Consider the following 23,332-nt stretch of genomic DNA (forward strand, 5'->3'; position numbering starts at 1 on the left):
TTTTTTTTTTTTTTTTTTTGGGCGGTGGTGGGGATTGAACCCAGGGCCTTGTGCTTGGGAGGCAAGCACTCTACCGACTGAGCTACATCCCCAGCCCGGGATGGAATTTTTTAGTGGAATTACAGGCATGCCCCACGGGCCAGGCTGGCCTGTTAGTTCTTAGATTCCCTAGGTTGGATAGAGCTTATTTATTTGACTATTTCCTATGATGAACATTCAGGTTATTATCAGTTTTATGTCATTCCAAACTAATAGATATGCTTGTGAATGACAGTGCATGCAGGCCATGGACCTAAGGGCCGCAGCTGCATGTCCCTGTACTTCTTTCCTGGAGGTCTAGTTTTTTGGGAGGCAAGCACTCTACCACTGAGCTCATTCCCTGCCCTCTTCTTTCAGACTTGGAATGGACATTCTTAAGGTCAGTATTTCAACAGTCATCCTTTCTTAATTTTAAATTTTATTGCAGGCATTTTAGGGCAGAGTCAATAGCTGGAAACTACTAGACAATGGAGATCTGGGAACCTATGCAGACTTTGGAAGGTAAATTGCTTGTTTTTTTGTTCGCCCCTCCCCCTCCACTGCTGGGGATGGAACCCAGGGTCTCACACAGGCTAGATGAGTGCTCTACTACTGAACTACATCCACAGTCATGTTTTAAAACTTTATAAAACAGAGTCTTGCTAAGTTTCCCAGATTGGCCTGGAAGTTTTTATCCTCCTGCCTTAGCTTGCCTCGCAGCTGGGATTACAGGCAGGCCCCGCGGGCCAGGCTGGACTGTTAATTCCTAGGGAAAAATTTTTCTCTCACAGGTGGTTTTGCTATAACTGTGCTTTTGTGGATCAAACCTCGTCATGTAATATGAACTCTCCGTTGAAGGTCTTTCTGCAGGACTTACTTGGATGGCTGCATTTGATGACCCTGATCTTTCCTTTAAATTGTCAAAGGACACAGGTCACTGATACAATCCAGGCTTCCTTCGGAGAGTGCATTAGCTGCCCTGCCCTCAGGGTGGCGCTCAAGAGCAACTCCAGCTCATCAGGAGGAGAGCGGCTGCTGACCCGCAGGGAGGAGGGCAGAGGCTGGGCCCTGGTGGAACACGTGGGCCCCTGACTTGGAGGCTGACTCAGTTGCTATTGAGGCACGTGTGGGACTACAGAGGTCTGGGTCCCTTTCTTGCTTCCTAGCCAGAGTCCCACGTAGATCTGAGCCAGTTCACCATAAGGCAGACCTGTGTGGAGTGCCCCTGTGTGTCGCTCTCCAATACTCTTTTCTTCCTTCCTTCCCCCCTCCATCCCTCCCTCCCTCCCCAGGTCTACTTTATTTTTAATTTTAAGACATATCTTGCTAAGTTTCCTAGGGCCTCCCTAAGTTGCTGAGACTGGCCTTGAACTTGCCATTGTCCTCCTGCCTGTCTCCCAGTCGCTGGGATGGCAGGGTCCACCACTGGGCCCATCCTCCAACACCTCTATGAAGCACCTATCATCAGGAGGCCCAGTCCTAAACTAGTAGGTGACTTTTGGTTAACTTTTTGGGTCAGCTTGGCTAGGCTATGGTGCCAGGTTTTGGTCAAACGTTGTTCTAGATGTTTCTGTGAAGATATTTTGGGGAAGAGATTAACTTTTAAATCAGTTAAATGCTTTGAGTAAAGCAGATTACATTCCATAATGTGGTGGCCCTCATCCAATAAGTTGAAGGCCTTAAAAGAGGAAGGGATTTTGTCTCCAGACTGCTTTTGAACTCAAGACTACAGTTTTAACTCCTGCTAGGATTTCCAGTCTCTCAGACTCCCTGAAAATTTCAGACTTGCCAGCCCCACAATGTCATCAGCCAGTCCCTTAAAATTAAAAGTCTATTGATTAAAGATGGAGATACATTCTGAGAAATGTGTCTGTTAGGTGATTTCTTTTTATTTTGAGGGGAGGGATAGCTGGGAATTAAAACAAGGCAGGGAGCTCTCCTATGAAGCTACATCTCCAGTCCTTTATTTAAATTTTTATTTTGATAGGGTCTCACTCAGTTGACAAGACTGGCCTCGAACTTGAGATCCTCCTGCCTCAGCCTCCCAAGTCACTGGCATTACAGGCGTGCACTGCCACTCCATGTTTGTTAGGTGATTTTGTCATTGTGCTGACATTGTAGAGTGTACTTACCAAGATTTAGATGGAAAAGGTCTGTCACTCGACCTGGCCTCTTGATGAAATCAAAAGACGCAGTAAACACCAGCTGTATGAGGCTGACACATGGCATACTGTTTTAGAGTGAATTTTTTTAAAAATTTGGAGTGCTGTTGGATTGTACCCAGGGCCTTGTGCATGCTAGATAAGGGCTCAACCACTGATCTACACCCCCAGTGCCCCTCTTTTCTAAGTACAAGAGGTACACTAAAATAACAATAAGAAGTATAACACAGTAAATAAATAAACCAGCAACATGGTTGTTCATTATGTATACCAAGTGTTACGTACTGCACATAATCCTATGTGTTGTACTCTTACATGACTGTCAGCACAGTAGGTTTGTTTATACCAGCATCACCATAACACATGTAATACATTGTGCTATGATGGTTATGACGGTTGTGACATCATTAGGTGACAGAAAATTTTCAGCTCCAGCCAGGTACAATGGCACACACCTGTATTCCCAGTTATCAGGAGGCTGAGGCAGGAGGATCACAAATTCAAGGCCAGCCTCAGCAATTTAGCAAGGCCCTAAGCAACTCAGCAAGATCCTATTGCTAAATAAAATATAAAAAGAACTGGGAATGTGGATCAGTTGGGTGCTCCTGGGTTCAAACTCTAATAGTAAAAAAAAAAAAAAGAAAGAAAGAAAAAGAAAATTTTCAGCTTTATCATGATCTTACAGGACCACTGTCATCTGTGTGGACCATTGTTGACCAAAATGTTATGTGGTGCATGATTGTAGTGTGTGTGTGTGTGTGTGTGTGTGCGTGTTCTGTTTATCTGGAACACACTGACTAATGCCTGAGATGGGACGTAATGGGACATGATGACCCCACTCCACCGCCACCTTCCATCTGCTGATAGTGCTTGTTTGACCAGAAGGATAATCCGGGGCTGGACTAAGCAAAGCATCGGGGATGACAAGTCTGGAGACTCACAGGGCCTCTCCTGCTGAGGGGCACTCCCAGGGCCCCGCCTGACCCTCCCTGATTCTACATCAACACTGGTTTCCTGATGCAGAAACCAGTCTTTCAGCCATTGAAGTGTAAACTCTCTTCTTTGGCTCCTTGAATCTTCTTCCCTGCCCTGGATGCAGATCTGGTTTCATTTTGTTATTTCTGAATATAATATATCCAAGCTACTTTTATTTTCCTTTTCATTGAAATTTGGACAACTGGAACACCCCCGATGTGAGCAGTGTCATCATGGAAAAGCAGTTGCCTCTGGGAACCTTGCTTCTGTGGGTCCGCATTAGGTGTGTGATCAGGGTACCTCTGTGTGGCTTTGTGTCTCACTTCCTTCATCTGCAGTGTCAGTAATGATCGGGAAGCATTGGTGAACCTGTTTATTCCTTTCCGAATTCAACACATACAGGCAGGACCTTCTTTGTGCCACATACAGTACTGAGCCCTGGGGACCCAACAGGGGATGAGGCACAGCCACTACCCTCAAGGAGTGTGCAGTCCAAGCGTCTTCCCTGGGTCTGAGGGGAAATGAGGAGCGTTAGACTGGGACCCAGAGGCTCTTTGCTGTATTACCTACTGATCATTACAACCGAGGAACTGCAAACCTGGTAACGTCCTGTTTGAGTAAAACACATTTGTCTTTTTCAGAGCAGGCCAGCAGGAAGTGAGCTCTCCATCCACCAACTCCACAGACCCTCTGTGAATCCCCTTCTGGCACCTTCACTTTCTGCCCCTCATATGTGGTTTGAATGATGGGTGCCCACAAGCCGGAGTCTCAGCACCATCTAGATTGGGTCTGGGTCCCAGCCACGCCATCCGCCAACTGTGATCCTGGCCTCATGACTTAATTTCTCAGCTTCCCTTTCCTCATCTGTAAAGTGAACGTGGGAAATAATCGTTCTGCCCTTTCATTGCGGGGGGCTGTTGGGGAATTTAGTGTGATGACACACGACACAGAGGCTTGCATGAGTGCCAAGGAAATGTTCACCTCTATAATATTTTCATTACTGTTACTTATCTCCTTGCTTATCTTTTATTGATTACTCAAGGGCAAGATCATTCCCCCCTTCTCCTCTTCCCTTGCTCCTTCCAAATAGAACATAAGGCAAATTCCAGCTGGTTAATATGAGAGATGGAGGAAAAACAAATATATGAATGGAGTCAACACAGGGACTCATATAGAAATAGACACCCTTACTTTTTTAGGGTGGGGAGTACTGAGGATTAAACTCAGAGGGACTTAACCACTGAGTCACTTTCCCAGCCCAGCCCTATTTTGTATTTTATTTAGAGACAGGGTCTCACTGAGTTGCTTAGTGCCTGCTTTTGCTGAGGCTGGCTTTGAACTTGCGATCCTCCTGCCTCAGCTTCCTGAGCCACTGGGATTATGGGTGTGCACCACCACGCCCAGCTGACACCCTTACTTTGATGGGTCACAGGATCAAGTCTAAGCTTCTTGGTGCCAAATGAGAAGAGGGAAACTGCACAGGTTATACAGTTCAGCACTGTTGTCCACAAAATAAAACAAGCTAATGGCTCAGGAGAAACACGTCTGGGAAGGATTTTTTTTTTCTGCTTGTTATGCTTCCTTCTTGACCTTGTGATTCATTTTACTGAAGGGAAGACCACCCGTGGGAAATTGTTTCTGAACATGACGGAGGTCCTGACCCTTGGTAGAGGCCCATCCCTCCCAGTCTCCAGCTGATCCAGTAAAGACCTAGTTTCTGGCTTAGAGAACTAACCTTGCAATAGGACTGTTTCTGAAACCAAAAAGCGTCACACTCAGATAACAAACAAGATGTGCCGCACTGTGGTTAGGCCGTTTTGTAGCAACACTTGTTTCCTCTGTTTTGCAATTTCAGGTTTAGTGGAACTTGGCGTAAACGTGAGATGTGCAGGCCTGGGGCTCTGGCTGATCTAACTTATGTCTAGGCCCAGAGCTGATATCAATGTCCACCTCCACTCCTTGGTGCAGCTTATCCAAGCCAGCAATCAGCAAAGCTTTCTTGAGCATTTCTTTTGTGCAAGACCCATGCACAGGGCCCCGCCTGGGAACCCATGCTGCCAGTTTCCAATAGTGAGGGCCAAGGAAGAGGTGCAAGTAACCCAGCCTTCGGCAGCTTGGAGGAGGAAGCCTTCAAACTCAGGAGGCTGGAGAAGCATGGAAACTCCATAGAGGAAGTGGGACTTTAAGGCTAAGAGGGGCAGGGGTGGCCAGGCACAGTGGCTCATGCCTATAATCTCAGGGGCTCAGGAGGCTGAGGCAGGAGGATCACAAGTTCAAAGCCAGCCTCAGCAAAAACAAGGCACTAAGCAACTCAATGAGACCCTGTCTCTAAATAAAATAGAAAATAGGGGCTGGGGAGATAGCTCAGTCGGTAGAGTGCTTGCCTTGTAAGCACAAGGCCCTGGGTTCGATCCCCAGCACCCCCCAAAAAAAAAAAATAAATAAAATTAAATTAAAAAAATAAAATAGAAAATAGGGCTGGGGTGTGGCTCAGTGGTCCAGTGTTCAATCCCCGGTACCAAAAATCAAAAGAGGGGCAGGGGCGTGGGACCAGAGGCCGCCTGTGATGATAAAGACTCAGGCTGGCAGGGCCCAGTGGTGTTAGGCACCAGGAGGAGCTAGGCCTGCTTGGAGTGGAGGTCCCCAGAGGGGAGGAGGGGGAGAAGGTGGGTGTCACTGCACCCTTGGAGGCCAGCTGTTCCCTGCCCACTGCCCGTCAACTCCCTGGCATGGGGAATCGGGGAAATCCATGCTTGTTTCTCGTGTTTCCCCCTCAGGGGATCTTTGGGAATAATCCAATATGGGACTTTCTGAAACTATTTGTTACTTAGAAATTTATGGACTTTAAAAAAATAGGTCATCTTTCCAGCATTGGTCTTGCACACCTATGATCCGAGCGACTCGGGAGGCTGGGGCAAGAGGATCACGAGTTGCAGGTGGGCCTCAGCAATTTAGTGAGGCCTTGTCTCAAAAAAAAAAAAAAAAAAAAAAAAAAAAAATAGGGCTGGGGTTGTGGCTCAGTGGTAGAGTGCTTGCCTGGCATGTATGAGGCACTGGGTTCGATCCTCCACACCACAGAAAAGAAAGTAAATACAATAAAGGTACTATGTCCATCTACAACTAAAAAAAGGAAAAAAATTTAAAAAAATAGAAAAGGAGGTCGGTGGGTGTAGAGTAGCCCTGGGTTTGCTCCCCAGTATCCCCCACCCCATCATCATCGTCACCATCTCTTAGTAGCTGAGGTTGACCTTCACATTTCTGTCGAGTGCAAATTGCAGGATCCCAGTCTTGGCTCTGGGACACCTGCCGGGCTGACATTAAATGCCTGTGTTTGTTTTTAATGCAAGAGGAACTGGACAGTGATCTTTGCTAGGAATCACGACAGGACCCTGGATGCAGAAATATTCTTTTTCTTTCTTTGAGGAAAATGACTCTAGTTATCTTTATTTTGGCATCTTGGAGAAAAGTCAAGGAAGAACCTTGACCCAAAATATGCCAGTCTGTGACACATTTGGTTACTGTTCAAACCACAAAAATACACTTCCCTGTTATATGGAAGAGACTGGGGAGGAGATGCTGGGGTCAGGAGGGGAGGGCGGGCGCTGGGGGCTGGCATTTGCCACATCCTTACAGCTGTGAATAATTTCATCTCAAATTATCACCATTCTGTATGAAAAGAAATAAAGAACCAATAGGTAAAGGAAAACTTGCCCAGGGTTACAGAACTAGAAAGATTCAGGAGTCTGGCATCAAAATTCATGACTGCAGGTCAGGCATGGTAGCTTTCTCCTGTAGTACCAGTTACCTGGGAGGCTGGAGCAGGAGGATTGCAAATTGGAGGCCAGCCTGGACAATGTAGGGAGGCCCCATCTCAAAATAAAATTTAAAATACAGGGCTGGGAATGTAGCTCAGTGATAGAGTGCTGGCCTAGCATGTGTGAGGCCCTGGGCTCAATCCCCAGAACCACACACCCATTCAGGGGACAGCAAAGCCCAGCTGTCACTCAGCCATGCCACCTTCTTTAGGAAAAGAAAAATAAAAACAAAAACCAAACCCTCACACAAACAGAATCTCCAGGAGAGCTCATTCTCAGCCTAGGATTCTTGGGTTCCCCTGGTGTTTCTGAAGACTAGCCAGATTTGGGGACCTCATTGCTGAGAACCTTCATTGTAGGTTGACCCAGGGGTGAGAGAGAGGGGGGACACTCCTTGGAGTGGCAGGGGGACATTCCCACAGATCAGATGGCACACTCTTGATGAGTCAGATCAGGGAAAGCAAAGAAGAGGAAATGGTGTCCTTTCTGGGGACACTTTCTGTGAGATCAGTGAAGCACAGAATGTGTCACTCTTGTAGGTGCAAGAAGCTGTGGACACTGCTTCCCTCCCACCCACTCCCGGCTGCTGACATCACAAGAATCCCAGCGGTCCTCCAGGGCTCGGGCAGGGGCAGTGCGGGGAACTGACCATCCGAAGCAACTGGGATCCCCTCAGTAGGGGACCCCCCTTCTCTGACCACAGACTCCTTTACTCTGCAAATGAAGACTCAATCTTCAGCCTATGAATCATACCCATGGCAGGGTTTTTAACGTCTGGGGGACCAGACTCCTTTGAAAATCTAATATCTTTATTCATAATAAAAATCTCATAATAAAATATAAATCTCATAAATAATAAAATCATTCCCTGAGAAAACAGCAAACTCTGGCTGACAACATCAGGGAAATTCATGGGCTTCCCAAAACTCAGTCATGAAGTATAGGGACCCATGAGCTCACAGGAAGGTACTCCATCTGGAAGCCTCTATTTCATTATGATCCAGTCTGTCTATCTCTACAACCACACGAAGCCTTGAACACTTGAAATGTGGCTGGTCTGAACTAAATGGTGCTGTGAACACAAAGTGGATTTGAAAATTTGGTGTGAAAGAGGAATGAAGTTGGGATATGGGGGTGTGTGCCTGTATCCCAGCTACTCAGGAGGCTGAGGCAAGAGGATTGTACATTTGAGGCCAACCTCAGCAATTTAGGAAGACACTGTCTCAAAATAAAAATTAAAAACAAACAAACAAACAAACAAAAACCAGGAGACTGGGGATATAGCTCAGTTGGTAGAGTGTGTGCCTCGCATGCACAAGGCCCTGGGTTCAATCCCCAGCACCACAAAAAAGAAAGAAAGAAAGAAAGAAAACAAAATACAAAAGGGCTGGGTATATAACTCAGTGGTAGAGCACTTGCCCTAGCATGGATGAGATCCTGGGTTTGATCCCCAGCACAAGGAAAAAAACAACAACAACATATATGTATATATATATCTGTTTCTTTTAATGTTTTGTATAATGTATGCTGTTTTCTTTTTCTTTTTACTTTTTTTCTTTTTGGTGCTGAGGATTGAACCCAGGGTTATTTAACTACTGGGCTACATCTTTAGTCCTTTATATTTTTTATTTTGAGTCAGGGTCTCACTAGGTTGCTTAGAGCCTCCCTAAGTTGCCGAGACTGGCCTCGAATTTGTAATCCTCCTACCTCAGCCTTGTAGGTTGCTGGGGTGACAGGTGCTCACCATAGTGCCCTGAGTGACTATGCTTTGAAATGCAGCCTGTGACGGGCATCGTGGATCAGCTGGACGGTGCTGCTCTGTGATGACGTCTTGCTGGCAGGGACTGGCCACCCTTTCCCCTTGGTCACCATGTGCACATCACTGCAAGCCTGTTGCTTCCTCTTTCTGGAAGACATGGTTTCGAGAATGGGTGGGGAAATCCTTGTACGCAGCAGCTGTAAGCCTTGCTCTGCCAGCCCCATGGAAAGCCCCTTCCGAGAGAGCACGTGTCAGGCTGTGGATCCTCCAGAGATGGACACCCAGGCCGTGGAGTGATCCCTCTTTGGCCACTTATGAGACTAGAGTGCTGGCATCATTGATGTATTAGTTTCCTAGGGCTGTCCCAACAAAGTACCACAAGCTAGATGACTTGTAGAAATTAGTTCCCTTACTGTTCTGAAGGCCAGAGTCTAAAATCAAAGTTTTGGCAGGGCTATGCATGCTCCCCCTGAAGGCCCTGGGGGAAGAGCCTGTCTCCCCTCCTCCTCGCCTCTGGGGTTGCTGGCAATCCTCCATGTCCCCTGTCTTGCAGGCACATGGCCAGTCTCTGCCCCCCTGGCATGTGGCGTTCTCCCTCGTCTCACATCCTCTTCTTTCTCTGTTCAAATTTTCTTCGTATAGACACCAGTCGTTGGATTAGGACCCCTACAAATCCAGTATTCCTTCATTTTAACTTAATTACATTGTCGAACAACCAAATAATAAAAACACTTATTTCCAAAGTAAAGTCACATCCTGGGGTTGCAGGGGACCAGGATTTTGGGAGACACCCTACCATTCACTACAACTGGTGAGTATCTTTCGTGAGAAAGATATTTCCAAGAATTTGGGTAGTGTTTGGATAATTTCCTCAGCATTTTCTAATCCAAAGAAGGAGCAGAACAGAGTGGGTAGCATATGCCTGGTGCTAGTCTAGACTCTAGGGACACAATAACATGTGTCTCTAGCACCGCACAGTCTTTGCCCCATGGAGTGTTTTCTGGTGATGGAAGCAGACTATCAATCTGTCTGCTGGGTTGTGGGAGGCAGGACATGAGGACAGAGGGGAACTGGGTGATAGAGGTGGTGAGTTATTTTTGAAAGGATAGAAGAGGTGGGGAAGATTACTCTGAGGTGAGATGAGAATAGAACAGATGGACATAACAAGTGAATGCAGAAGGATCTGGGGCAGAGACAAGAGCAAGTGCAAAGTCCCCAGCACAGAAACATGCCTGATAAATTCAAAGAACTCTGGACATACCTGTAATCCGAGGGGCTCAGGAGGTTGAGGCAGGAGAACTGCAAGTTTGAGGCCAGCCTTAGCAATTTAGTGAGGCCCTAAACAGCTTAAAATAAAATATTTTAGAAAGGGTTAAGTTCAATCCCCAGTACCAAAAAACAAAAACCAAAAACTCTGGAAGAGTACAGGCGATGTGGGTCACCCAACAAAGGGGGCCAAGGCCAGGGTGGAGAGGTGAGATGGCCTCAGTCAATGCTGGGCTGATGGGTCACATCTTCTAGTTCCACTTGCCCCGTTGTTTGGCTGGGATGAAGGCTGGTCACCTGTGGCTCCTGCTGAGCACTGGAGCCCCATGCCAGTCTCCTTGTCTTTTTTGGACAATAAGAGTGGAAGTGGGCTGAGCACGGTGGTGCGCCCTGTCATCCCAGCAGCTCGGGAGGCTGAGGCAGGAATCACCAGTTCCAAGCCTGGCTCGGCCACTTAGCCAGGCCCGAAGCAACTCAGCAAGACCCTGTCTCTAAATAGAATAGTAAAGGGGCCGGGGATGGGGCTCAGTGGTTAAGCACCCTTAGATTCACTTCCCAGTACGCTCTCTCCCCCAGAAAGGAGTTGAAGTGGGTCTTTTCTCTGCTACTGGCTCTTGAGGCTCAAGGTCTGCCACGCCTTCCGGTTCCTTCTTGTTACTAACAGGGATATGCCTGAGGCCTTTCACTCTGCCTCCCCAGGGTTTGAGACTGGCTTCTGCTTTCCCCAGGAAGGAGGCAAGTACAGCCCCAGGCTCCTGCCCGTTGGTGGCAGGACGGTAGCTCTCCACCCAGCTCACTCCATTACTTTAAGACTTCACTCAGATGTAACCTTCTGCAGGGGCTTCCCTGACCTCCTTCTTTGAGAAGAGGGTCCTCTGCCCATTCCCAAATGCTTGTCCATCCTTTTTTTTTTTTGGTGGTGGTACTGGGAACTGAACCCAGGGATACTTAACCATTGAACTTAAACATTGAGCCACATCTCCAGCCCTTTCTTATTTCTTTTATTTTGAGATAGGGTCTTGCTAAATTGCTTAGGTTCTCAATAAGTTGCTGAGGCTGGCCTCAAACTTGTGATCCTCCTGCCTCAGCCTCCTGAGCTGCTGGGATTACAGGCGTGCACCGCCATACCCACTGCCTGTCCATTTTGCCTTGTTCAGTTCCTCCATTAGCACACTGTACCATTTCCTTAAGCATCTCATGTTTCTTCATTTCTCCTCAACCGCCATTCCCATTCTACCAAATTGTAAGCTCCACGAGGGCAGAGATCTTGCCTGGTATTCACTGACAGAGCCCATGCACTTAGAACCGTGCCTGGCACATTGTAAGTACAAATAATAATAATAAAAAAAATTTCTTTTTTCTATTTCTTTTTTTGTGAACTGAAATGAGTAAGCAGGTGAATGGGTTCTGGAGAATCCTGGAAGGCCAAACTGGGAGAGCTCAGGATCACTCCCCCGCAACCGAGGAACTGAGATGCAGAGAATGGAAGGGAATTCTTCAGCGAGGCAGGGGAGTGGAGCTGGACCCAGAGCTTGTCCTCCAGGGGGAGTGGGCAGCGACCTCTGCTTGCACAAGTCCAGGGGCACCGTTCTTAGAGCACAGCGTACTTGGTGCCCTGGAACCGTGCCTGGGGTGAGGCTGTGGGCAGAGCTTGGTGTGAGGCTCAGAAGAGAGCGAACACCACAACCCAGGGTGACAGGTGGAGGGCCAACCCCAGGAAAAGCACCAGCAACGGGGGGCCAGGAGGAGCAGGGGCAGAGGATGGCCTCGGCGGGGGTTCCTATACTGAGCTGGAGGCCTGGCCCTCACGGACTCCCAGCGGGTGGAGCCTCTGTGAGTGGGCAGCCAGGCCCAGGCCCAGTCCTGCAGCAGACGTGAGGCGGGCTGAAGCGCCACCCTCCAAGCCGAGCGCTCACTGCTCTCGACTGTTCCTCTAGCTCCTGGCCCTTCTCTCTGGCTGCGTGGGAGGATCTCAAGTCCCCTGGGGGATTTTAAAACACACTGGATTGTGGTGCCCCGGATCCTAGTGACTGAGAGTGGCCCAGGCATCCCTCTACCGGGTGATTCTAATGTGAACCAGGTTTGAGAACAGCACTGCTAGAAGTTGTCCCAGGACTGGAAGGACCCAGGTTCAGGGTTCTCAATCATGGAGCTCCGCAGATAAAATTCAAAGGAACCAACCGCCCACACCTGTCATCCTAGGGACTAGGGAGGTTGAGACAGGAGGATTGCAAGTTCGAGGTCAGCCTCAGGAACTTAGTGAGACCCTGTCTCAAAATTTTAAAAAATAATAAATAAAAAGGGCTGGGGAGGTATCTCAGTGGCAAAGTGCCCCTGGGTTAGATCCCCAGCACAAAAAAAAAAAAAAATCAAAGGAATCCATGAATTCAAATGTGAATAAATTACACCTTAATTTTCACTAACCTCCAACTGAAATCGAGCATTTTTTTTTTTTTTTTTTACTATGAATGATGGCAATGTCAACAGTGCCAGTGACTTTGTCAGTCATCGAAATTACAGATATTTCCATACCACTTCATAGTTATTGTGGGCATCTGGAAATATCATTTAAGCTCATCCCTACTTCAAAATTAAGGCAATTAGGCTTGGATTATAGTTCAGTGGTAGAGTGTATGCTTAGCAGGTGCAAGGCCTGGGTTCAGTCCCCAGCAACAAAAGAAAACAAAAAGTCGTCAGCCTTGCTCCTAATTTTGTTATTTAATACATTAATAAAGATGCACATATATCACGATATCACCACTCAAAAATGTAGTTACTGGTGTTCAATATCATTGTTTTGATTGAAATCTTATGTGTTTATTTAAATATCTTAGTATTTTTTTTCTTGTTTTTAAGAGATAGGTCTTTTTTGGAGGGGAGGGTGTTACTGGGAATTGAACTCAGGGGCACTTGACCACTGAGCCACATCCCCAACCCTATTTTATATTTCATTTAGAGACAGGGTCTCACTGAGTTGCTTAGGGCCTCACTAAGTTGCTGAGGCTGTCTTTGAACTTGCAATCCTCCTGCCTCAGCCTCCCGAGCCACTGGGATTATAGTTGTGTGCCACTGTGCCTGCCTAAGAGATGGATCTTGCTAGGTTGCTCAGACTGACCCTGAAGTCCTGGGTTCAGATTCTTCTGTCTTAAACTCCTAGGGAGTTGGGACTGACTATAGGCTTGGGTCACTATAGCTGGCTTTGTATCTTTTATGTCTTTTTATTTTTTTATTTTTATATTTTGCAGTACTGGTGATTGAACTGGGATCTTATACATGCTAGGCAAGGGCTCTACCACTGAGCCACATCCCTAGCCTTTTTTACTTTTTGAGACAGGGTCTCACTACTTGCTGAGGGTCTCACTAAGTTGCCAAGGCTGACCTCAAACTTGCTATCCTCCTGCCTCAGCCTCCCAAGTCCCTAGGATTACAGAAACTGGGAATGTGGCTGGGTGGTAGGGTGTGCTTAGCTTGTGCAAGGTCCTGAGCTCAACCCCTGCACCAACAATCCTCTCAGAAACTCTTCTGAGAATGGGTTCATAGACTTCTCCAAGGGGTCCTGGTCTAGGCAAAGAGCTCCAGAAGATGAGGAAGCTTCAAAAGGAGGCTCCTGTTGCCCCAGAGAAGGCAAAATGGGACATGGTAGAAAGAGTCACCTGTCTTGCTCTGTGCAGACTGCAGGCAGAATCACACCATATGGCTGTCTGTCCTTCCCTGCAGGAAGGACACCTCTCACTCACTCTCATTCTCTCTCCTTTCTTCCTTCCTTCCTTCCTGGTACTGGGGATGGAACTCAGAGCCACTCCACCACTGAGCCACATCCCAGCCCTTTTTAAAAACATTTTATTTAGAGACAGGGCCTCACTAACTTGCTGAGGCTGACAGCCACTGGGGTTACAGGCGTGCACCTCTGCGCCCGGCTTCATTCTCATTTCTTAGAAGTGTCCCTTGGCCTACTATGACAGCCCTGGAGGAGGCCCGGATGAGGTCTTCCTTTCGGCCACATTGACCAGGGTGGAGGCCACCCAAACAGCAAGAAAAGCAGAGCTTGACCTGGGGGAGCCCTTTGGTCTCTGAGCCTAAGGGCACATGTCACTGCTGGCTCCCTGCTGCCCCTCATTGTTCTGCCTTCTCCTTATTAGCAGTATTTGGACCAGAGGAAAGAGGAGGGAGACCAGGGTTCCCACTGGTACTCCTTTGGAACCTTCCTTTGGTTCAGCAGATGCTTGGCTTGTGCAGACACAGGGGCTCCAAGCCTGACCCAGACTCATCCTGGCCTCAGGGAGCTGCTTTGGGAGGGGGGATCAACTTCTCAGAGCCTGCAGCTGGGGGCTGTGCAGCTGTGCAGTGCAAGTCCGACAGATGGGTCCCTTCCAAGGCCACTACCCTCCACATGCCCACTGCTGTGCCCCAGTGGGGCCAAGAAACTGCTTAGTGGGAACAGAAGCAGAGGGCCAGGGAGAGGTGGGGACAGCAGTTGTCCTGTGCTGCTTGGCTCCTGCTGGGAAAACACCACTTCCAGGTAGCCCAGTACAAACGCCTCTGGTTTGTCAGGTGCAGAGGTGCACATCTGTGATCCCTGTGATTTGGGAAACTGAGGCAGGAGAATTAGGAGCATGAGGCCAGCCTCAGCAACTTAGCGAGGCTCTAAGCAACTCAGAGAGACCTGCCTCTAAATAAAATATAAAAAAGGGCTGGGGATGTGGCTCAGTGGTTAAGGACCCCTGGGTTCAATCTCTGGTACCCAGAGGGGAGAACACAGGTTCTACTCCAAAGGGTGTAAAACCCCCTCTGTGGTGGAGGAAGAAGCAAAACTAGGCAGGTGGAGAGAAGTCCCCATCTCCTATTGGTGGCCTGCCGGTGGCAGAGCCAGGACCCCAGGTCCCGGGTGGCTCCTCTGCCTCTTTCCCCTCTCCTTCAGTGTCTCCTTTGGAGAGGAGGAAGTGGGATGTGCAGGGGTAGCCCACACTTCCGGTTCTTCTTCCACTCCATTCTGGGGAAACTGACTGGTGGAAATGAACACAGGTCACCATGGGTCAAATGGTGACAGAAGCCTGGTTCCTCCAGCTTCATCTTTCTGCTGACTCTATTTTTGTGGTCCTGGGGATGGAACCCAGGACCTTGTGCATACTGTGCTCTGCCACTGAGCCACACCCCTGCGACCTTCTGACTTCTTGATTTTTTTTCCAGTGCTGGTGTTTTAAACCTAGGACCTTAGGGGACATGCTAGGGCAGCACTCTCCCACTGAGCTACCTCCTGTGCCCCACCCCGGAATTCAAGATTCCAGGGCCCGACCAGCAGATTTCCTCCCTGAGGCCTAACAGGGCCCTACTCCTCCTGGGGAAGTTAGTGTCCCCAGGCCTCTTCTGTATCTAAGGCATCCCCCTCACACCGGAGAAAGTGTCAGGATTTGAATAAGAACAAAACCACAGTGACCCCAGAGTGTCCATCTTGCTGAAATCTGAAAGGAGGGTGGATCAGAGGCTTTGCACTGGGTGGCCTGGACGTGGTGTCTTCTCAGTCCAAGTCAAGCAGCCCAGGACAGCCCAGTTCCCTCCCAGGACTCCTCTCAGCTTTAGTGGAGAGGCAGCAGGTAACACAAGGAATTCACTGGAAATCCGTGGAGGATGGTGTACAACCCCCAAACTTCCTCCACCTCCAAGTAAATGGGAATGTTACTGTTGTCTGAATCCCGTCAGAGCAGGGCTGACCCACATCCCCAAAGGGCTCAAGAGTGACTCAGGCTGGAGTGGCAGGGGAGGCTTCCAGGGAACTCTGCCTGGAGGCCCTGGGTTTTCTGAGTCAGAGGTCATTTCTCTTGTGCTCTTACCACTCCGTTATTGATTTAGAAAGTTTGTCATTAAGCTCTGGACAAAGTTCTGGGGTGTCTTTATAGGCTGGCCTTGGTGGCGTCCTTGGGAGTTTGCGTGTGGTCTAGAGACTTCCATCGCCAGTCTTCCCTCTCGGGCCTCACTGGTTTCTGTTAAATATCTGCTCCGTCTGGACCAGGTCAATCCTCTTCTGTTTTCTGTCATCCTTCTCGCCTTTTCTTCTTATTGCCCAATGTTAGACACCACCAAAGGGAAGCTGGCTCTTTCTTCCTGCCTTCAAACCATTTTTCATTTCATGGTCAAATTTTTACCAATTTGGGCCAAAATACAGACTGATTAGTGAAGAATTTGTTCTCTTAAGTTCCCTTAAGTCATTAGGCACCCTACACCCGCCCCTGCCTTCATCTTGTTTGCATGATTAGTTCTGTTTCAGAAGGAGTTTCCTAAGTGAAAGTCAGTTTCAGCTCCACCCCTACCTAATGGGTGTAATTGCCCTGAGTCTGGACTCCTAGTTGAGGCTTTTTTTTTTTTTTTTTTTTTTTTTTTTGGTACCGGGGTTTGAACTCAGGGGCACTCAACCAGAGAGCCACATCCCCAGCCCTATTTTGTATTTTATTTAGAGACAGGGTCTTGTTGAGTTGCTTAGTGCCTCCCTTTTGCTGAGGCAGGCTTTGAACGAAGGATCCTCTTGCATCAGCCTCCCGAGCCGCTGAGATTACAGGCATGTACTATCCGACCCGGTTTGGTTCTTCTGCACAGAATTCTCCTGGGTTAACAGTCTCTAAAATATAAACCAGAGGTGGAGCAGGCCCCACTTTTCAATATCCCAAGAAGTTCAGACACAATGATCCTCTCTGCCACTTAAAATTGCTACAGAGGGTTGGGGAGATAGCTCAGTTGGTAGAGTGCTTGCCTTGCAAGCATAAGGCCCTGGTTCGATCCCCAGCACCGCAAAAAGAAAAAAAAAATTGCTGCAGAAAAAATTGAAAGTATATTTGAATATATATATATGTATATATATATATATACATACACAACTTTTTAATCTAAAAGAAGAATCTTGCTCATCACAGCAGAAAAAATTTGTGATCTTCTTTTAATACAAATAAGCAACTGGTCCTTATTGATGTTCACCTAAAGAAAAAAAACCTTCAGATGTAAGCAAACACTGGGCATGATACTGTATTCCTGTAATCCCAGCAATTTGGGAGGCTAAGGCAAGAGGATTGCAAATTCAAGGCCAGCTTCAGAAATTTAAGGAGGATCTAAGCAACTTTTTTTCCCCCCTCGGATTGAGGATTAAATCCAGGGCGCTTTACAACTGAGCTACATCCTCAGAACTTTTTATTTATTTTTAAATTTTGAGACAAGTTCTTGCTAAGTTGTGATCCTGAGGCTGATCTCCAACTTGCAATCTTCCTGCCTCAGCCTCCTGAGTCACTAGGCTATGGGCGTGCACCACCATACCCAACTTCCTTGTGAAAATTAAATGTGTGATGTATATTACTGACGTGTGTTTGCCTTTGCAGGGTATCACTGAGTAGCAGGAATTTTGGGGCTGGGGAGATAGCTCAGCTGATAGAGTGCTTGCCTCCCAAGCACAAGGCCCTGAGTTCGATAAAAAAAAGACTAGGAATTTTGAAAATATCCTCTGTTATAGGTCTCAAATAATGCATTAAAACGAACTCAGGAAATTTCTTAGGAACAGAGGGCAGCTTAGAAGATAGTCTTTCTTGGACTCAAGAGTTGATGACAAGGCACACAGCCTGGGAATTACACAACTTTAACTCATAAGCCTTTCTTTTTCATTCACTGCATACAGTTAAATGAATACTTTCTGTTCCTTTTCCCACCGAAGAGCAAATTCCATTCCATTCAACCCGCTGTTCATGACCCTGATCAGAAGGTAACTCTGGAGAACTTTTCCTTTTGACCTCGTGTACTTCCTGCACTTCCCTGTGCTGTGGGGCTGTCCAAGCCGGCTTGGGCTCCTTGAGGCACTGCCCACCATGCACCGGCACCTTCTGCAAGTCACTGCTCCTACTGCATTTCACAGATGATGAAAAGAGGCTCGGACTGTCTCAGGAACCTGTCCAGGTCAGGCAGCTACAGACAGCGGAGTGGGGGCAGCGGCCCCAGGGCTTTCTGGCTCCAGAGCCCGCGTGTGTTCAGCTCACCTTTACCTCTACTTCTTTTTCTGCTAAAATTTTGCAGCAGTACAGGAGTGAGAAGGCCTGGCTCCAAGTAGCTCACGGTCTAGTTGAGAAAAGACAGATAGGGGCTGGGGTTGTGGCTCAGTGGTAGAGTGCTTGCCTGGCATGTGCGAGGCCCTGGGTTCCATACTCAGCACCACATAGAAATAAATAAAATAAAAGATCCATTGATGACTTAAAAAAAAAAAAAATATATATATAAAGACAATTATATAAAAATTTAATATATATAAATATATAAAAATATATTATTTTATATATTAAAATATATATAAAAGTTATATTATTTTATATATTAAAAATATAAAAGTTATATAAAAATATATACAAATATATAAAAAGTGTCTCCTTGGGGCTGAGGTTGTAGCTCAGTAGTAGAGCGCTTGCCTAGCATGCCTAATGTGCACTGGGTTCGATTCTCAGCACCGCATATAAATAAACGAAAGGACCATTGACAACTAACAAAAATTTTATTTTTTAAAAAAATGTCTCCTTCTCTGTGCAAAGAGGAACCTGGCATTTGGAGATTCTCACTGGACCATCAAACCAGATGTGTTAACCTGCAGGTTGTTGGACAGCTGCAGTGGGAATCCCTGTTAGTGTCCAGAATTGTAGGGGACGGGAAGGGGGCTGGAAGTAGAAGGCACCAGAACTTGAATCTTGAACCTTGAACCTTGAACCTTGGGTAAGGAGTAGACAGTGTAACAGCCACCTCAGCAGCTAGTACTCCTTCAGGCCTTACTCGTTTTAAGTGTTTTGTAGGGTTTGGTGCTTGAATTCACTAACCACTTTCAAATTAGGCGGCACGACTCTGCTCATTTTCCATGTAAGAAACAGAGAGGAGTCTGGGGTGGTGGCTCAGTGGCAGAGCACTTGCCTAGCATGTGTGAGGCACTGGATTCAATCCTCAACACCACATTAAAAAAATAAATAAAATAAAAATAAAGGTACTGTGTCCATCTGCAAGAGAAACTTTTTTGTTTTTTTGCGGTGCTGGGGATTGAACCCAGGACTCTGTACTTGCAAGGCAAGCACTTTACCAATTGAACTATCTCCCCAGCCCATTGCAAGAAAAGAAGAAAAAGAAATGGAGAGGTAGGGAGGTTGGGGAAAAGTTGCCTGGGTGCCCCAGCTAGGAATGGGGAGTGGGGATTTGAACCCAGGAGGACTGGTTCCAAGCTCCAGTGCTTAATCTCTATACAAAGGACAGGATAAATCAGCATAAGCCCTCTTAGACCTCACCTTTGCTTACTGTCTGTTTTCCCCCTGTAAACTGATGCCAGGAGAACAGGGACTATGGCTGTTTGTTCTGTTCTCAGAGGCAATTAAGCACCCAGACCAGTGGCTCACAGAGAAGTCACTAGTTTTGCAGAATAGATAAAATGCATGGAGGGAAGTAGATGATTCCTTTTCTTGAGCCACCCCGCCAGCCTCTGGGTGGACCATGCAGGAGCCAGGGAGTCTCAGCTAATGACCAAGTTTCTCTCCTCTCCAGCCCTGCCAGTTTTCCCACCAGCAAAAAGAGAAGGATAACGGAGGTGGACGTGAGGCTTTAGAAAACAGTCAAGCAGTTCCTCAAAAAGTTAAATATAGAGCTACCAAAATGACCCAGCAGTTTCACTCCTGGGCATATACCCATCAGAATTGCAAATACGGTGTGTCTACACAAAACTCGTGCAAGAATGTCATAGCAGTATTATACATAATAACTCAAAAGTGGAAACAACTCAAATGTCCATCAATGGATGAACGGGTAAATAAAATGTGATCTATCAGCCAGGTGGTGTGGCCCGTGCCTCTAACCCCAGCGGCTTGGGAGGCTGAGACAGGAGGATTGTGAGTTCAAAGCCAGCCTCAGTCACTTAGAGAGGCACTAAGCAACTCAGAGAGACCCTGTCTCTAAATAAAATATAAAAAAGGGTTGGGGATGTGGTTAGTGGTTAAGCACTCCTGGGTTGGATCCCTGGTACCAAAAATAAATAAATAAATAAATAAAAAGTAAAAATGTGGTCTATCCACATGGCAGGATACTTGGCCCTGGAAAGGAATGAAGTGCTGGAACAGATGTACCATGCCACAAGGGTGAACTTCAAACACATTATGCTAAAAAGTAGACACAAAGCCCGGAGAGTGTGTGATTCCATTGATATGAAATGTTCAGAACACACAAGCCCACAGAGGCCAAAATGGATTAGTGGTTGAGGGAGCTGCTGGCCCCCCAGCCCCTGTGCCCCTCCATTCTGGGGATTGAGCCCTGGGGGTGCTCTATCACTGAGCTCCATCCCCAGGCCTTTATACATTTAAAAAAAATGTTTGAGACACTGAAATGGCAAGACTGGCTTCAAACTTGCTATCCTCTTGCCTTGGCAGCTGTGTGCCACTGCGCTTGACTCAGGATTTCTTTTTGGAGTGCTAATTCTGGATTAGATAGAGGTGATAGTTATAAATATACTAAAAACCACTTAGGAGCTGGGGATGTAGCTCAACGGTAGAGCATTTGCTTAGCATACAGGAGGCCCTGGGTTCAATCCCTAGCAACTGTAAAATAATAATAATAATAATAATAAATAAAAATGATAAATAAATCCAGGTGTGGTGCTGTACTCAGGAAGCTAAGGCTAGCCTGGGCAATTTAGCAAGACTGTATCTCACAACAAAAAACAAAGAGGTCTAGGGATGCAGGACAGTGGTAGAGCACCCCCTGAATTTCATCCCCAGTAAAACACACACACACACAGACACACACACACAAATAAATAAATAAATAAAAAACCACTTAGTGACATATCTTAAAAGGGTGGACATATATGTAAATTATGTCTCAAAAAATAATGAAAGTGAGGCCTGGGGAGATAGCTCAGTTGGTAAAGTGCTTGCCTCATAAGCACAGGGCCCTGCATTCGATCCCCAGCACCGCAAAAAAATAAAAATAAAAAAAAATAATAATAGTAATAATAATGGAAGTGAAAACAAAATACTAAGTTCCAGGTTAATTTTGGCTGATTACTTACTTACATAATTGAATTTGGGGGTCTGGGCATAACCTTACAAGTGACTTCTTTCTCTCTGACCTATTTCAGGTGATGATGCCTAATCAAAGGGAAGAAGGCAGGAGGAGGAGGGAGGCCTGAGCCCGGGGCTCCAGGGCTGGCAGCTCTGCAGGCCTTCTAGGTAGAGGGAAGCGCAAAGGACTTGCGCTGGGGACCAGCCAGCTCTAGACCAGCTCAGCCTAACGGCCAGGCTTCTCACTGCCTTGGACCCACCTCCTCTGTCACCAGAATCTTCTGTCTGAACTACCGCAGCAGCCTCTTCACGGCTTCATTCATTCCAGAAATATTTGCTGAGCATCTTGCAAGTGTTGGGTCACTGTTTTGGGTACTGGGTTTCCACTGTGAACAAAACAGACCAAAAGCCTCCAGGAGCTGACATTCCAGGAGAAGAAACAATACACAAATGAATATGCAAATGATGGGATTGTTAGGACCTGGGTGAATGAGGCACCGGGGGAGCAGGGCGTGCGGGGGGAGGGGTTGCAATTGAGAATTCAGTGGTAGGGGGAAGACCTCCTGGGAAGGGTGTCCTGAGTCCAGGCAGAAGCTGGTGAGCCAGCGGGCCGGGTGGATATCTGCAGGAAAGACGTTCTAGTTGTGAGAAGGGCTCAAGGTAAGGGTGGCCTGGAGTGGTCTTGTCTGTGAAGAGCGTGGCGGCCAGTGCGGCTGGGGGGACAGGGGGACCATGAGGTTAAAGAGGGCAAGGACAGGCAGGATCCACCGGGGTGATCACACAGGCACACATTCTTTCTGAAAAATCCTCCAGTGGCTTCCCGCCCCTTCTGGACCCCAGGGAAGGCTCCACACGGTGCGGCCCCACCTGCCTCTCAGATCCCTGTCCCTCCCACTCTCCCGTCTCTTTGCCAAGCTCTTCCTATCTCAGGACCTTTTTTTTTTTTCCCCCTGTCCCTCCTGTTCTCTGCCTGGAAAGCCCTCTCCCATCTTCTCCGACTGGCTTAGTTTTGTCATTCAGGTCTGATCTCAAGTACCGCCTTTTCGGCTCCACCCTGTGACTTCTATTCCATTACCTGATTTATCCTTTTCTCAATTCTTGAATATCTAAATGATCTTGCTTGTGTCACATGTGAGCGGTGGTTGTGCTCCTCCATGAGACCCGAGGTGTCCTCCACCTCGTTCACATTTGCTGATTGGATGAGGACTTCTCTGGTTTCATCCTCCTGGGGTGCCTCTGATTACAGGGGTGGCTTCTGGGTATCACCGTAGACATAGGCCTTCCAGAGGGGCTCAGACCACCTTATCCAGTCAGCCTTTGTCTCAGGGGAAGACCGATTGTATCTTGGGCTAGGACAAGCATTCTTTCCTCTATCTCTCCCAAGGACATTGCCTTGTGCCTTCCATGTGCTCCCCCTTAAGTACTTCCAAGGTCACACATGTGCGTGTGTGCTTGCGTGCATGCTTTCTTTTATTTTCTTTTTCTTTTCTTCAGTACTGGGGATTAAACCCAGGGGCACTCCACTACTGAGCCACATCCCCAGCCCTTTTTATTTATTTTTTTTAAGTTTTGAGATAGGGTTTTGGCTAAGTTGCTGAGGGTATTGCTAAGTTGCTGAGGCTAGCCTGGAACTTGTAATCTCCTGCCTCCGCCTCCTGCGTCACCAGGATCACAGACTACGCCACTGGTCCGGCTACCACTGGTCCGGCTACGTGCGCTTTCTTTCACTTGCGCTTTCTTCCGAACTTAATCTCAGAACTGTGGGCGTGTCCTGGGGAGGGGATTTGGGAGTCATGATCTCTGAGGTTTGTGAAGCTTCAGGGACCTTCTGGTCAAGTAAGTTTACAGGTTCATATTACAGATGGGGAATTTGAGGCCTAGGCCAGGGCAAGAATGTATCCATGACAATTGGTGGTAGATTCCTGGTAAAAGTCATCGGATTGGGAAGTGTAGCTCTGGAGTTTCACTCAAACTGTTACAATTACATGAATAATTTTATGGTTACAGTCAGTTTTCTGAGAAGAGATTTCATCAGTATTTTGTTTTTTCTGTAGTACTAAGGATCAAACTAAGGACCTTGTGCATGTGAGACAAGCATTTTTAACCCTGAGCTACACCCCCGGCTGCTCATCAGTGTCGTTTTTTTTTTTTTTGTTTTTTTGTTTTTTTGTTTTTTTGTTTTTGTACTGGGGATTTAACCCGGGGGGGGCTTAACCACTGAGCCCCATCCCCAGCCCTTTTTTATATTTGATTTAGACACAGGGTCTTGCTGAGTTGCTCAGGGCCTTACTG

General features: G+C 47.3%; 3 non-coding genes across 3 annotated transcripts; 2 read left to right on the plus strand and 1 right to left on the minus strand.

Moving 5' to 3' along the window:
* Positions 1 to 18: 18 nt before the first annotated feature.
* On the minus strand, positions 19 to 92 carry Trnag-ccc (transfer RNA glycine (anticodon CCC)). The gene has a single exon. It is a non-coding gene; the product is annotated as a tRNA-Gly (tRNA).
* Positions 93 to 5,508: 5,416 nt separating this feature from the next.
* On the plus strand, positions 5,509 to 5,582 carry Trnat-ugu (transfer RNA threonine (anticodon UGU)). Its single transcript has one exon. It is a non-coding gene; the product is annotated as a tRNA-Thr (tRNA).
* A 2,661-nt stretch (positions 5,583 to 8,243) lies between these two features.
* Positions 8,244 to 8,317, plus strand: Trnaa-cgc (transfer RNA alanine (anticodon CGC)). Its single transcript has one exon. It is a non-coding gene; the product is annotated as a tRNA-Ala (tRNA).
* Positions 8,318 to 23,332: the final 15,015 nt, after the last annotated feature.

Source organism: Sciurus carolinensis, chromosome 5 (genome assembly GCF_902686445.1).
Source record: "Sciurus carolinensis chromosome 5, mSciCar1.2, whole genome shotgun sequence".
NCBI classification, from domain to species: Eukaryota; Metazoa; Chordata; class Mammalia; order Rodentia; family Sciuridae; genus Sciurus; species Sciurus carolinensis.